Source organism: Muntiacus reevesi, chromosome 8 (assembly GCF_963930625.1).
Source record: "Muntiacus reevesi chromosome 8, mMunRee1.1, whole genome shotgun sequence".
NCBI lineage: Eukaryota > Metazoa > Chordata > Mammalia > Artiodactyla > Cervidae > Muntiacus > Muntiacus reevesi.
This window is the reverse complement of record NC_089256.1, coordinates 74288340-74300802: the sequence shown is the minus strand read 5'-3', so window position 1 is coordinate 74300802 and position 12463 is coordinate 74288340.

Sequence of the window (12463 nt, the reverse complement as noted above, 5' to 3'; positions counted from 1 at the left end):
TCCAGGGGAATCTTTCAAACCCAGGGATGAAACGTGCATCTCTTGCATCTCCTGCATTGGCAGGCAGCTTCTTTACCAGTGACTGACTGGTTATTGCCCCTGAATCTTCTCTGGATCCTCTCTCTGTGGGTGAACTGGAGAAAGTCTCATTTCATGGTTGATGTACACAGAAACCAGCTGCAACTTGTTCTCCCTCTGAAGCTCTTTCTTCTTCCAGTTGAGAGAACCTGGGTTTGTGATGCCAGGATATGACACGAAGCATTTATCCTAGGTCAGGGTTCGTCCCTGTTACATCAATGGTGATTTTGCTTAGTTAAAAATTGGGGACGTTAGATTATTAATGAGTGAATTTCTGCTGCATTTTTGACTAGAGACCTGAGAAGGGGACACCACAAAGAAATGAAAACAGAATAGCACTTGTGCAAAATGGTGACTAATGTGTTTAAGTGTTTGAGTGTGTTGGTGGTGGGGGCTGGGGATAGGTGGGTACCTGGGGAAGCTACAGGGATGCTTGTGGGCTGGATAAAAAAGACCAGGCTGTTTTCCCCTCAACACCTCCCAGACACGTTTTCAAGGATTTCATCTCTAATTATTCTCCAAACCTACTCAAAACCACAAAGTATTTAGAACCTCCCTTTAGGTGATGAATTTTAAAACCTCCCTTCTGTTGTAGGAAACATAGCTCTGACTCATGGACACAAGGACAGGAGGCATGAACATTGAGCTTGATTCTCCTGGGGTCTGAGCTCCAGTTCATGGAATTACACCCAACATCAAAGATATCACTTCCTTTTGTCATTACTATCCTCCCAAGATACTGTCCTTAATGACGGCTTTAAAATCACATTGTAGGGACTTCTCTGGAGAAGCAGTTGTTAAGACTTTACCTTCCAATGCAAGGAGTACAGGTTCAATTCCCTGATCAGGAGCTAAGACTCCACATCTCTTATGGCCAGAAAGCAAAACAAAACATAAAACAGAAGCCATATTGCTGTAACAAATTCAATATAGACTCTAAAAATGGTCCACATCCCAAAAAAAAATCTTAAGTAAAAAATTGCATTGTAGATGATGCATAAGGCAAGCTCTCACTTTATTTGCCAAAATTTCTGTTGTGCTTTATACTCAGTGTGATTTCTACATCCATTTCATCATGCATGCTAATACTTGATTTCAGTGTTCCTAATGCTCTCAGATTCAAGAGAACACAGATCCTGCTCCTGGGGTGCAAATGCTCTCAAGGAGGTCAGGAGAGTAAGCAAAATCTACAACACTGAAACAAAGCAGAAATAAACACACTCTGAGTGATCTCAGGTTAGCCTGGTCTCACCCTCAGCAGACCTAAAGACCCCGTCTCATAACAAACATTTTGGAATACCCCTTAACATCTTAAAGTAGAATTCCTAGATTATATAGCCTGCTTACGCACTTCCAGAAAACCAGTGTAATGTCCTAACTATAATTATGAAGGAGAAAAGGAAAGAAACTAACCTAAAAATGTAATATATATTTTAATATGCAAATACTACAGCACAACTACACTACAAGATATATGAAAAGTCAGCTGCTTATACTCACTTACATTGAAAATGTTTTATTTAATTTTTATATGTGTTTATGTTACTTTATTTAATACTTTAACTTATTATATGAGCATATTTAAATTATGTCTAATATTATAATTATAATATGTTGTTATATATAGTCAATGTAATATTTTTGAGTTTTTGAAATATTTGACTTTTTGAAGTCAGGACTAAATTAGTATATTGTCAAGATTAGCGTGTTATAAGATTTTATGTAGAGAGATAGATATATAATGACTAAGAATGAAGAATGATATGATGTATTGATTTAATGACTCAAATAACATGAAAGGCATTGCTGTGTACGATGTGATTATTTTTGGAATGATGAGCAACTCAAAAAATTTGGAGCAGAAGGAAGAAATCTTCCCTCAATTTAGATCATAGTTGAATACATGGAAAATTTAGTGGATGCCAAAAACCACATAAGAGAAAGCTTTTCCTGTAAAGTGGAGTTCAGTCTTAAGTTCTGCTAAGTATAATTCATCTTTCATGAATTCCCAGTGAAACACTTTAAAACTGTACATGAGACAATATAATTCTTTGTTGAGCAGGTCTGTCCACACATCGCGGGATGTCGCCTATCCCTGGAACAACCCAGAAATCCCAAAGCATTCTCTAAACAACCTAACAACCCCAAACCCTCCACTGGGTTCCACAAAGCCCCCTGGGAGGCACCATTGTCCCCATTGAGAATCCCTGGTCTAAGATCCCTGAGATCCCTACTAGCTCTGAAATTCAGTGATTCTGTTCATATAATTTACCCCCCACAGTTAATCTGATTATTTTTAATCCCTAGTATGTGCCTTTTCAGTGAGGTAAACAAATATAAACTATGTCTCATTTCTTTATGTAGACTTTTACAAATTTATCCCTAATTCCTAACAGGCCCCTGATATACAGTAGATGCTCAAAGAATATTTTTGAGTGTATGAATACATATGGGGGGATAGCAAAGCATTTGAAAACATGAGTCTTTTCCTTGTTTTGTTGGCTGTAGACTTAATAAGGTGATGGCAAAAATGTTCATAATCCAAACAAAAACTTTCAAAGTGTGTCATGTCTCTAAGCCATTTCTTTTTTTTTTTTTAATATTATTTTATTAGTTGGAGGTCAATCACTTCACAACATTTCAGTGGGTTTTGTCATACATTGACATGAATCAGCCATATAGTTACACGTATTCCCCATCCCGATCCCCCCTCCCACCTCCCTCTCCACCCGACTCCTCAGGGTCCTCCCAGTGCACCAGGCCCGAGCACTTGGTTCATGCATCCCACCTGGGCTGGTGATCTGTTTCACCATAGATAATATACATGCTGTTCTTTCGAAACATCCCACCCTCACCTTCTCCCACAGAGTTCAAAAGTCTGTTCTGTACTTCTGTGTCTCTTTTTCTGTTTTGCATATAGGGTTATCGCCACCATCTATCTAAATTCCGTATATATGTGTTAGTATACTGTAATGTTCTTTATCTTTCTGGCTTACTTCACTCTGTATAATGGGCTCCAGTTTCATCCATCTCATTAGAACTGATTCAAATGAATTCTTTTTAATGGCTGAGTAATATTCCATGGTGTATATGTACCACAGCTTCCTTATCCATTCATCTGCTGATGGGCATCTGGGTTGCTTCCATGTCCTGGCTATTATAAACAGTGCTGCGATGAACATTGGGGTGCACGTGTCTCTTTCAGATCTGGATTCCTCAGTGTGTATGCCCAGATCTAAGCCATTTCTTACAGAATAAATAGCATTAGAAACTGAGGAAATATTCTTTCAGAATTTATAATTTGTTTCCCACATTATTGAGGTATAATTGGAAAAATTATAAGGTATTTGAAGTGTACAACATGATGACTTGATGTATAGGTATTTATTGTGAAAGTATTCCCCCATTAAGCTAAGCACATATATACTATCTCACATATTTACCTTTTTAAAAAAAAATTTTTAAGTTCTTTTTTAGCAAGTTTCAATTATACATCACAGTGTAACCAACTATCATCATGTTTTGTATTAGATCCTCAGACCTTATTCATCTTATAGCTGAAAATTTGTTTTCTTTTATCAGACTTTCCTTAATCCTCTCTCCCTCAACCCCAGGAAATCACTTTTCTACTCTCTGTCTCTATGAATTTGACTTTTTTTTGGCCACACCCCTGTGGGATCTTAGCTCCCCAATCAGGGATGGAACTTGTACTCCTTGATTTGAAAAGCATTGTGGAAGCACAGAGTCTTAACTACTGGACTGCCAGAGAAGTCCCGGGTTTAACTTTTTTAAAAAAAGATTCTACATACAAATGATAACCATGCAGTATGGGAGAAAATATTTGCAAATCACATATCTGATATGGGCTTAATATCCAGAATATATAAAGAATTCCTATAGCTCAACCACAAAAAAACCAATCCAATATAAAAAGGGGTGATGGACTTGAACTGACATTTCTCCAAAAGAAGATAGGCAAAGGGCCAATAAACACCTGAAAAAATGCTCAACATCACTAGTTATTAGAAAAATGCAAGTCAAAACTACAAGATACCATCTCACACCCAATAAACTGATAGTATCAAGTCAAAAACAAAACAGAAATAACAAATGTTGGCAAGGATGTGAAGAAATGGGAACCCTTGTGCAATGCTGGTGGGGCTCTAAAATGGTGCAACTGTTATAGAAAATAATGCGGAGTTTCCTCGAAAAAAGCAAAAGTGGAATTACCATATGATCCAGAAATCCCATTTCTGGGTATATACCCAGAAGAATTGAAAGCAGAGTCTTGAAGCAATATTTGCACACCTATTTTCATAGCTGCAATATTTGAAACAGTCAAAGGATAGAAATAACCCAAATGTCCCTCAGGGGATGAAGGAATAAACAAAAGATCTTATATATATATATATATATATATATATATATATATATATATAGAGAGAGAGAGAGAGAGAGAGAGAGAGAGAGAAGGAATTTCTGATACATGCCGCAACACGGATGAACCTTGTGGACTTTATGCCAAATGAAATAAGACAATCACACACACACAAAATCATATGGTTCTACTTATATATATGAGGTACCCACAATAGTCACTGTCATGGAAACAGAAAATAGAATGGTGATTGCCAGGAGTTGAGGGGAGGGGGCTAAAGAGTTATTGTTTAATGGGTATAGAGTTTCAGTTTTGCAAGATGAAAAAACTTCTGGAGACTGGTTGCACAACGATGTGAATAAAGTTGCTACTGAACTACGCACTTGAAAATGGTTAGCTGGTAGATTTTGTTATCTGTATTAAACTACAATTCAGAAAAAGGTATTTCATGCCATGTGGTACTCCTGAAAGTGATTCATTATAATAGATATAAAATATTGACATCCAAGCTTACTCTGAATCAGGATACTGCTCACACCAAGAGTCCGAACACTAAACTGGGGAATCCAAGGCCGCTTTTGGTTTCATCACCGATCAACCATGTGTGAAATACAGGTATTGCAGCCCCCCAAAATTGATGCTTTCGAATTGTGGTGCTGGAGAAGACTCTTGAGAGTCCCTTGGACAGCAAGGAGATCCAACCAGTCCATCCTAAAGGAGATCAACCCTGAATATTCATTGGAAGGACTGATGAGGAAGCTGAAGCTCCAGTACTTCGGCCACCTGATGCGAAGAGCCGACTCACTGGGAAAGACCCTGATGCTGGGGAAGACTGAAAGCAAAAGGAGAAGGGAGCAGCAGAGGTTGAGATGGTTAGCCAGCATCACCAATTCAATGGACAGGAATTTGAGCAAATTCCCAAAGACAGTGAAGGACAGGGGAGCCTGGTGTGCTGCAGTTCATGGGGTCAGAGTCAGACACGACTTAGCGACTGAAAACAAAAACAACCTTTTGAGGATTTGGTCAAATGCTCTTCTGCCTTCTAAAAAAAAAAAAAAGCTAGATGTTTTAAGTATGAATTGAGTAATGTTTGTAAAACTACAGAGGCTCTTTACCAAAAAAAAGACCTTAAGAGAAAAAAAAAGTATCATTAGTGTTATTTTGCTAATTCCATAAACATTGTTGAAAGAAATCTGTTGATTTAACTGGTCTGTGCTAGGTATCTATTAATGACAGGCCCTTTGTCACAGCAAGAAATATTTAGTTTCCAGAAACCAATCTCTAAAAGCCTGCTTTGTACAAATGTTGAAGTCTATCATTACAAGGATTTATTTTTGGCACTGGATACTGTAGCTTTGGCTAATAGCAGTCAACTGAGGTAATTCTAGCTTAATTTTGCAAGTGTTCTAAAGGCAGTAAAAATATATTACCCATGAATCATGGTGATGCTCAGCAAAAGAGTTCAACATGTTATAGAGGTGTAAAAGCACAGTAACTGTAGTTCTCATTTTTCATGGTCATTTTTTGTTGGGAATACTTTTATTATTTAGAGAAATACAAATCATTTGGGGGGATCAAATTTCACTACAATTAATACCCTCATAATAAAAATGTGCTCAGTTTTAGAAGTGTTTGTGTATGGTCAAATAATCCAGATTCAAATTCCCTCAAGGCATTTTTATCCTGTGACCTTGGTACCAAAGAAAATATCACCAGCAACAAACAAGTGTTGTCATTTCATGATCCTTTTAAATTAATTTTCCTGTTTGAAGATGAAATGTCATTTTTTTCTGTTTGCTAGTCTACTTTCTTTCCTATACTTTGTCAATTAATTCTCATACCTCTCCTTGTGCTGTGCCAGTAGTGAAAAAATAGGAACAGGGGACTCATGTAGTAAAACCAAGGGTATTTTGCCATTAAAAAGAAGTCATAGATTATAAGCTAGAAGCAAGAACCATGTTTTCAGAATACAATTCTCATGGTGCTTGCCATTTTATGGTCATTAAAAATCACTATTTAAGATCAAATGATGTTTTTAAAGTACTTTGTGATACAGGAAATAATTTTTTAGTATTATTTTTATTTTCTGGGTTCATGGCTTTCTAAATCTCAATAAGGTTTTATGTGATAAGATAATAATTAATCTTATTTTTGAATGGGATTTTTTTTTCCCACACCACAGTATGTGGGACCTTAGTTCCCAAGACCAGGGATTAAATCCATGCCCTCTGCACTGGAAGCAGAGTCTTTACCACTGGACTGTCAGGAAAGTTCCTGAAATGGAATAAATAAGGAAAGTGAGACTTTTTAAATTAGGGAAATTAAGGAAAATAACAGTTAAAACTAGTATCGAAAGAAACAAAAACCTCTGTTGATTGTCTTCCTTATCTTACCATTTCTAAATTGTTGTCCACTTGTACAATATATACGAACAAGAGATGAACCAAAGTTCACTTGTTCAGTCACTCGGTCATGTCCATGTCTTCTTTGCAACCCCACAGACTGCAGCAGACCAGACTTCCCTGTCCTTTAACCATCTCCCAGAGCTTGCTCAGACTCATGTCCATGGGGTCTGTGATGCCATCCAACCATCTCATCCTCTGTCATCTCCTTCTCCTCATGCCTTCTATCAGTTCATGATTCAATGAAATTGCCATTATAACAATAATATACTTTATAGATATGAATATATGCCAACCAATGGAAAATATGTTTGCTACTTCCAGCTCAATTATTTCTAGAAGCAAATACTTTCATTTATTCAAAGCTTATATCAAACACCATCTTCTGTTAATTGTTAGAAGCAGTATAAAATAGCATGTAACAATTTCAAAAGAAGATCTTTAAAGCGATCATATTTTTAACAATGAATCACAATTCCATTAAACTAGAGATTCTAATTTTTTTACAAATTCAGCAGATTTGAAGTTTTTACAGTTTCCTTAGGTCATGAATTACCACTGATGTTCCGGGCAAAGAAAGGGAAGAACAGATGAAGAAGGAGTATTTCCTATTCCTTCTTTGGAAGTCTTCTGTTTACATGGAAAAAATGTTCTTAAAATCAATCCTATTACTTTCTCTTTCTATACTTACATGCTTCTATTACCAAAAAAGTTCTCAACACTACAGGAGAAAATAATTTCAAGTGCATGGTGGATCAGAAGTGTGTTGGTATCAAAACAAATGAGGATACAAAATAGTTCAAAAGCAACCTTTATTTTTCAGTGTATCCTCACCACACTTAGATAAGTTAATGATAGTAAGTCAGTAAGACGTTCAGTGATAAACAAAACCTGAAAGCTAACTTTGTATTTTTTTAAAATTGATGGAGATGATACAGAGATGTAAGGCTATTAAGCCAGCAGCCACTTATGACCACTTGACAGCAGAATCATGAGGCTCATTGACACAGGAATGGTGTGCGTGAGAACTTCCATCCCCAAAGAATCAGGGATGGTCTGGTGTTCAGTCCCACATTTTCTGTTTTCATCTGCTTAGTTGAGACATTTGTCCTTAAAACTAGACTTAGTGGAGAGAGAATGGAGAACCGAAGTCCAGATCTCTGTCAGTTAGCCTAACACAAACCAGGACTGGAGGACCCGCTCACAGTTGTACATCATGGAAATCCCACCAAGTCAGCAAGAAGGTGGCCTGATTCCAGCAGTGTCCAGAGTATTTCAGAGTGCAGGAGAGGAAAACAGTGTTAGATAAATAGAGGGGAAGCTAAGCAGTGGGACCTCCTAGGTGGTAGAGTTGGTAAAGAATCCACCTGCCAATGCAGGAGATTCAGGTTCAATCCCTGGGTCGGAAAGATCCCCCGGAGTAGGAAATGGCAACCCACTCCAGTATTCTTGCCTGGAAAACTCCATGAACAGAGGAGCCTGCTGGCTACAATTCATGGGGTCACAGAGTCGGATACAACTGAGCAACTGACCACGCACACACTAAGCTAAGCCCAGAAGTATACTTGACGCATGTCTCATGTAGTTTCCTGGACAAAGACTTCCCAGCAAGATACCCTGAAACAACCTAGGATTGCCAGAAGGCCAGGTAGAGAGGGAGCTTGAGTTAGCTTTCCTGCGAAACCCAGAGTGATGTGGAAGGAGGTGCCTGCATTCCTTGGGCAACAGAAGAGTAGCAGAGACTGTATGGGGAGCTTGCTAGGCTCGATCATCAAAGACAGTGCAAAAACAACTCTGTGGTCAAGGGCTATAGGAAGAGCCATCTAAACCAGGGGATGAGCAGCCAAACCTCAGGGGCTCTGCTGTGTCAGATGCTGAGTTAACAGGTGAGGGCTCTGGGTGAGAAGTCCATAGGATGGTGTCCACATGGGAAGTCAGCAGAGCCTCCAGCCTGAGCGGCCTCAGGAGAACCAAAGGACCGTGTGTGGTCCCTCTGTACTCTCCAGGATCCTTCCCCCAACTCATCCCACAAGGACACTGCAAACCGTCCACTCCCTGACTCCCATGCCATCTCAAGGAAGAAAAAAAGAAAAAAATCAAAAGTAGACCATTGCACTTGGAGCAAACTAAGCTACTGAGAAATACTGTCTCTTATACATTTTTGTAGAGGTGTGAATTTATCAGGTTGGACCAAATGTAATTTTCTCTCCTTTTATCCAGATACCAGGACTTTTGAAGGAGACTAGATCAGCTTCAGCAAAATAAAGGGGATTTTCTTTGTACTGAGAGCAGGGTGCAGATTTCCAACATTTCTCAATGATGAACAGATAATCCCTGAGGTCTTGGTGGTCTCTCATCCTCACTTGTTCCTCTCTTCCTGGGGAGCTTCCGCTGACTCTTCCCCAAGTATCCAGGGCTAGTCTTCCATTCCCCACTCCTGTGCAGTTGTCGCTTTCAGAGAACCCACTCCTGAGCACTGCCAGCTTTCTCGCTCACTCACTGGCAGTCACCTGCAGTACTGACCAGTCCAGATATGCACTGAGCAGGGACCTGGAAGCCGCCTGCTGTATTCATTGTAGGGGTAGGGGTGTCTCAGGGGAGACTCTGCAGCAATTGGATCAGGAGAGCTCTTGGGGGCTCAGGGTAGTGGCTATTTCCCAACCAGAAAAGAAGAATATCAGTATTTTAACAATCAACACAGCTAGACTGGTCAAACAGTCGATTCTAAAGGAAATCAACCCTGAATATTCATTGGAAGGACTCATGCTAAAGCTGAAGCTCCAATATCTTGGCCACCTGATGCAAAGAATCAACTCATTAGAAAAGACCCTGATGCTGGGAAAGATTGAAGGCAAAAGGAGAAAGGGGCAGCAGAGGATGAGATAGTTAGACAGCATCACCGACCCAGTGGAAATGAATGTGAGCAAACTCCAGCAGATAGTGGATTTCCCTGGTAGCTCAGCTGGTAAAGAATCTGCCTGCAATGCAGGAGACCCCGGGTTGATTCCTGGGTCCAGATGATCCCCTGGAGAAGGGATAGGCTACCCACTCCAGTATTCTTGGGCTTCCCTGGTGGCTCAGATGGTAGAGAAACTCCCTGAAATAGTGAGACCTGGGTTTGATCCCTGGGTTAGGAAGATTCCCCTGGAGAAGGGAATGGCTACCCACTCCAGTAGAATTGCCTGGAGAATCCCATGGATAGAGGAGCCTGGCATGCTATAGCCCACGGAGTCGCAAAAAGTCAAACACAACAGCGACCGAGCATTAGCAATGACAAGAAGACTGATGTGTATTGACGGGATACCAGAAGCTCCCACTTTCAATCAGAGCCCCAGACTCTCCAGAGACTCCTGTTTCTCCTACTTCCCGCCTTGCACCTGTCAGGGCTCCAAGCCTTCCTTCCTTCACATAGTCTTGGCCCACCCTCGTGGCAGGAGTTAGTATAAAGGTATAAGAGGAAAATGACAACAAGTGAGCATCCAGGTACCTTGTCCAGGGATCATGGGAAAATGAGTCATTCCTGAACCCCACTGGTACTCTGATCACATTTCCAGAAAAGAAAAGAATTATAAATGATAGCTCCATACTGAAATGAGCACAGCTTATGCCTGGTCTGGGAACCTAATTACCCTCCAGGATGTTGCATATATGGAAACAAAGCATTACAAGTTCCCACTGAGCAAAATATAAATAAGACTTTCAGACACAAACTCTTCTAATTTTAAGACTACTAGTGATGAAAATCTATATGCATTTATTATTTGTTAACAGAAACTTCAAAACATACATATAATCAGAAACTTCAAAACATGCATAAAATTCAAGAAGTAAGACATCAAGGCAAAAGGAAAATAATATTAGGAAAAACAAGCCATAGGTAATTTCTACTTTAAAAATGCAAGCTTAAAAGCAGGCCACAAATTTGACCTTGAGCTTTCTAGCAGCTAATGCGAAAAAAATAAATCACTAGTTACACAATTCTTGAGATTCTGTCTTGGCCAGATTTCTTAGGGAAAAACCCATTTATTCCTATTTCTATGGACTGAAAAAAAATGTCTCCTGTGGAAATCAACAGAGGACTTCATGGAATGTAGTTATCTAACACACTGACTAACACTCAATAGGAACTATCCAGGTATTAATACTTTGTCTATATTGTTACCTCACATCAGAAAAAGTCTATGAGGCTCTTCTGAGATAAGGAAACTGAAGCTCATAGAAGTTTATAACTTGGGGAGATTGTGCAGCTCAGACACAGTGGGCCTAGGTCGAGACTGGATCTGCTAGTCATTTTAAGTCCCGGCTGTTGAACACTGTTTCATGAACAATTACCCTAAAATGAAATCAATACATCCCACATGGATTTTTTTTATAATGACCTCAATACCCAATGATAAAAATGTGTGTCCAAAAAGCAGCAAATTATCTTCACGCTAGAAGCCTAAAGCATTACGTGTAACACAACTTTAATTTTTTCATACTGAATTCTTATTTTGTACTTTCCACTGGTAAAATTGTAAGGAATGGTAAAATAAGGATATTCTTTTTCAAGACTTCAGCTGTTTCTTTAACAAAAGAGCAGGTCTATTTCAAAATTCCATATTTTCTCTTTCTATAGATTGTAGCTCTCGCACAGACTGTGAAAGATTTTTTCACTGTCTATAAGAATTAAAGTACAGTTGTCAGTTCTAGAAGTTTCTTCCTTAAAGAGGCTGCCATCTTTTGTTTAATTTTGCAGGTCTGTGGAAAGTAATTTATTTTCCTTACTTGCAGAAGAAACTTTTCCACTCAAAACCTGTCGATGATATAAAGCAGTTCTGCTGCCATCAAAGAACAGCTTATTATTTATTCACATAGTATTTTACTTTTGTGTCAAATTGAAAAGTAGCATTAACTGAATGCCCACAAAGCATCTTAAAGGCTAAAGAAGGATTAAAGTAAAGGCTAAACTCTGAGACAGGTTTATGTACACTATTGTGCATTTTCCTGGGGCTTAACGTCTTTTCTCCTATCTGTAGAGGATATAGAGGGCAGTGTTTCTGTCGTGAAATAGGACTAATCAACTTAGCTGAGTTTGTATTTAAAGGAAGGTGAATTAATTGAGCAGCCTGACACCCTTGTCAGATGTGTTTTTCAGCCTGCAGTCAGAGAAGCTTCTGCAACTGAAAGACAGAAAGTCTCTCGAAGTTTCTTCCATGAGCAATGTCTAAACCAAGACATCTTCTCGGTGGATGTAAGTACACAGGTCAACACACTGATTAGTCCAAACTGAGGCTAGTTACTTTCAGAAAAAATGTTTGCCTGTAAAAATAAATGATCAACTTTATCTTAAAAGGATTACCAGTTCTATGTTGATCTAATGAAAAATGAAAACATAAGGAAATATTCTTGTTATTTTTGTATAAAAACCATCAACAACATGCCTCCTCGAATCATTGGGAGTACTGTAAAACATGATACACTTGGGAAAAATAATTTTTTATAAAGAAGTACTTAGATTTATCTATAAATTTTATTGATTTCATTATTAACAGTATGTTAGCTAAAAACTTCTTATTTGACTCAAGTTACTAAAGAGTAAAGTTGCTATACTGCTTCTGCCAAA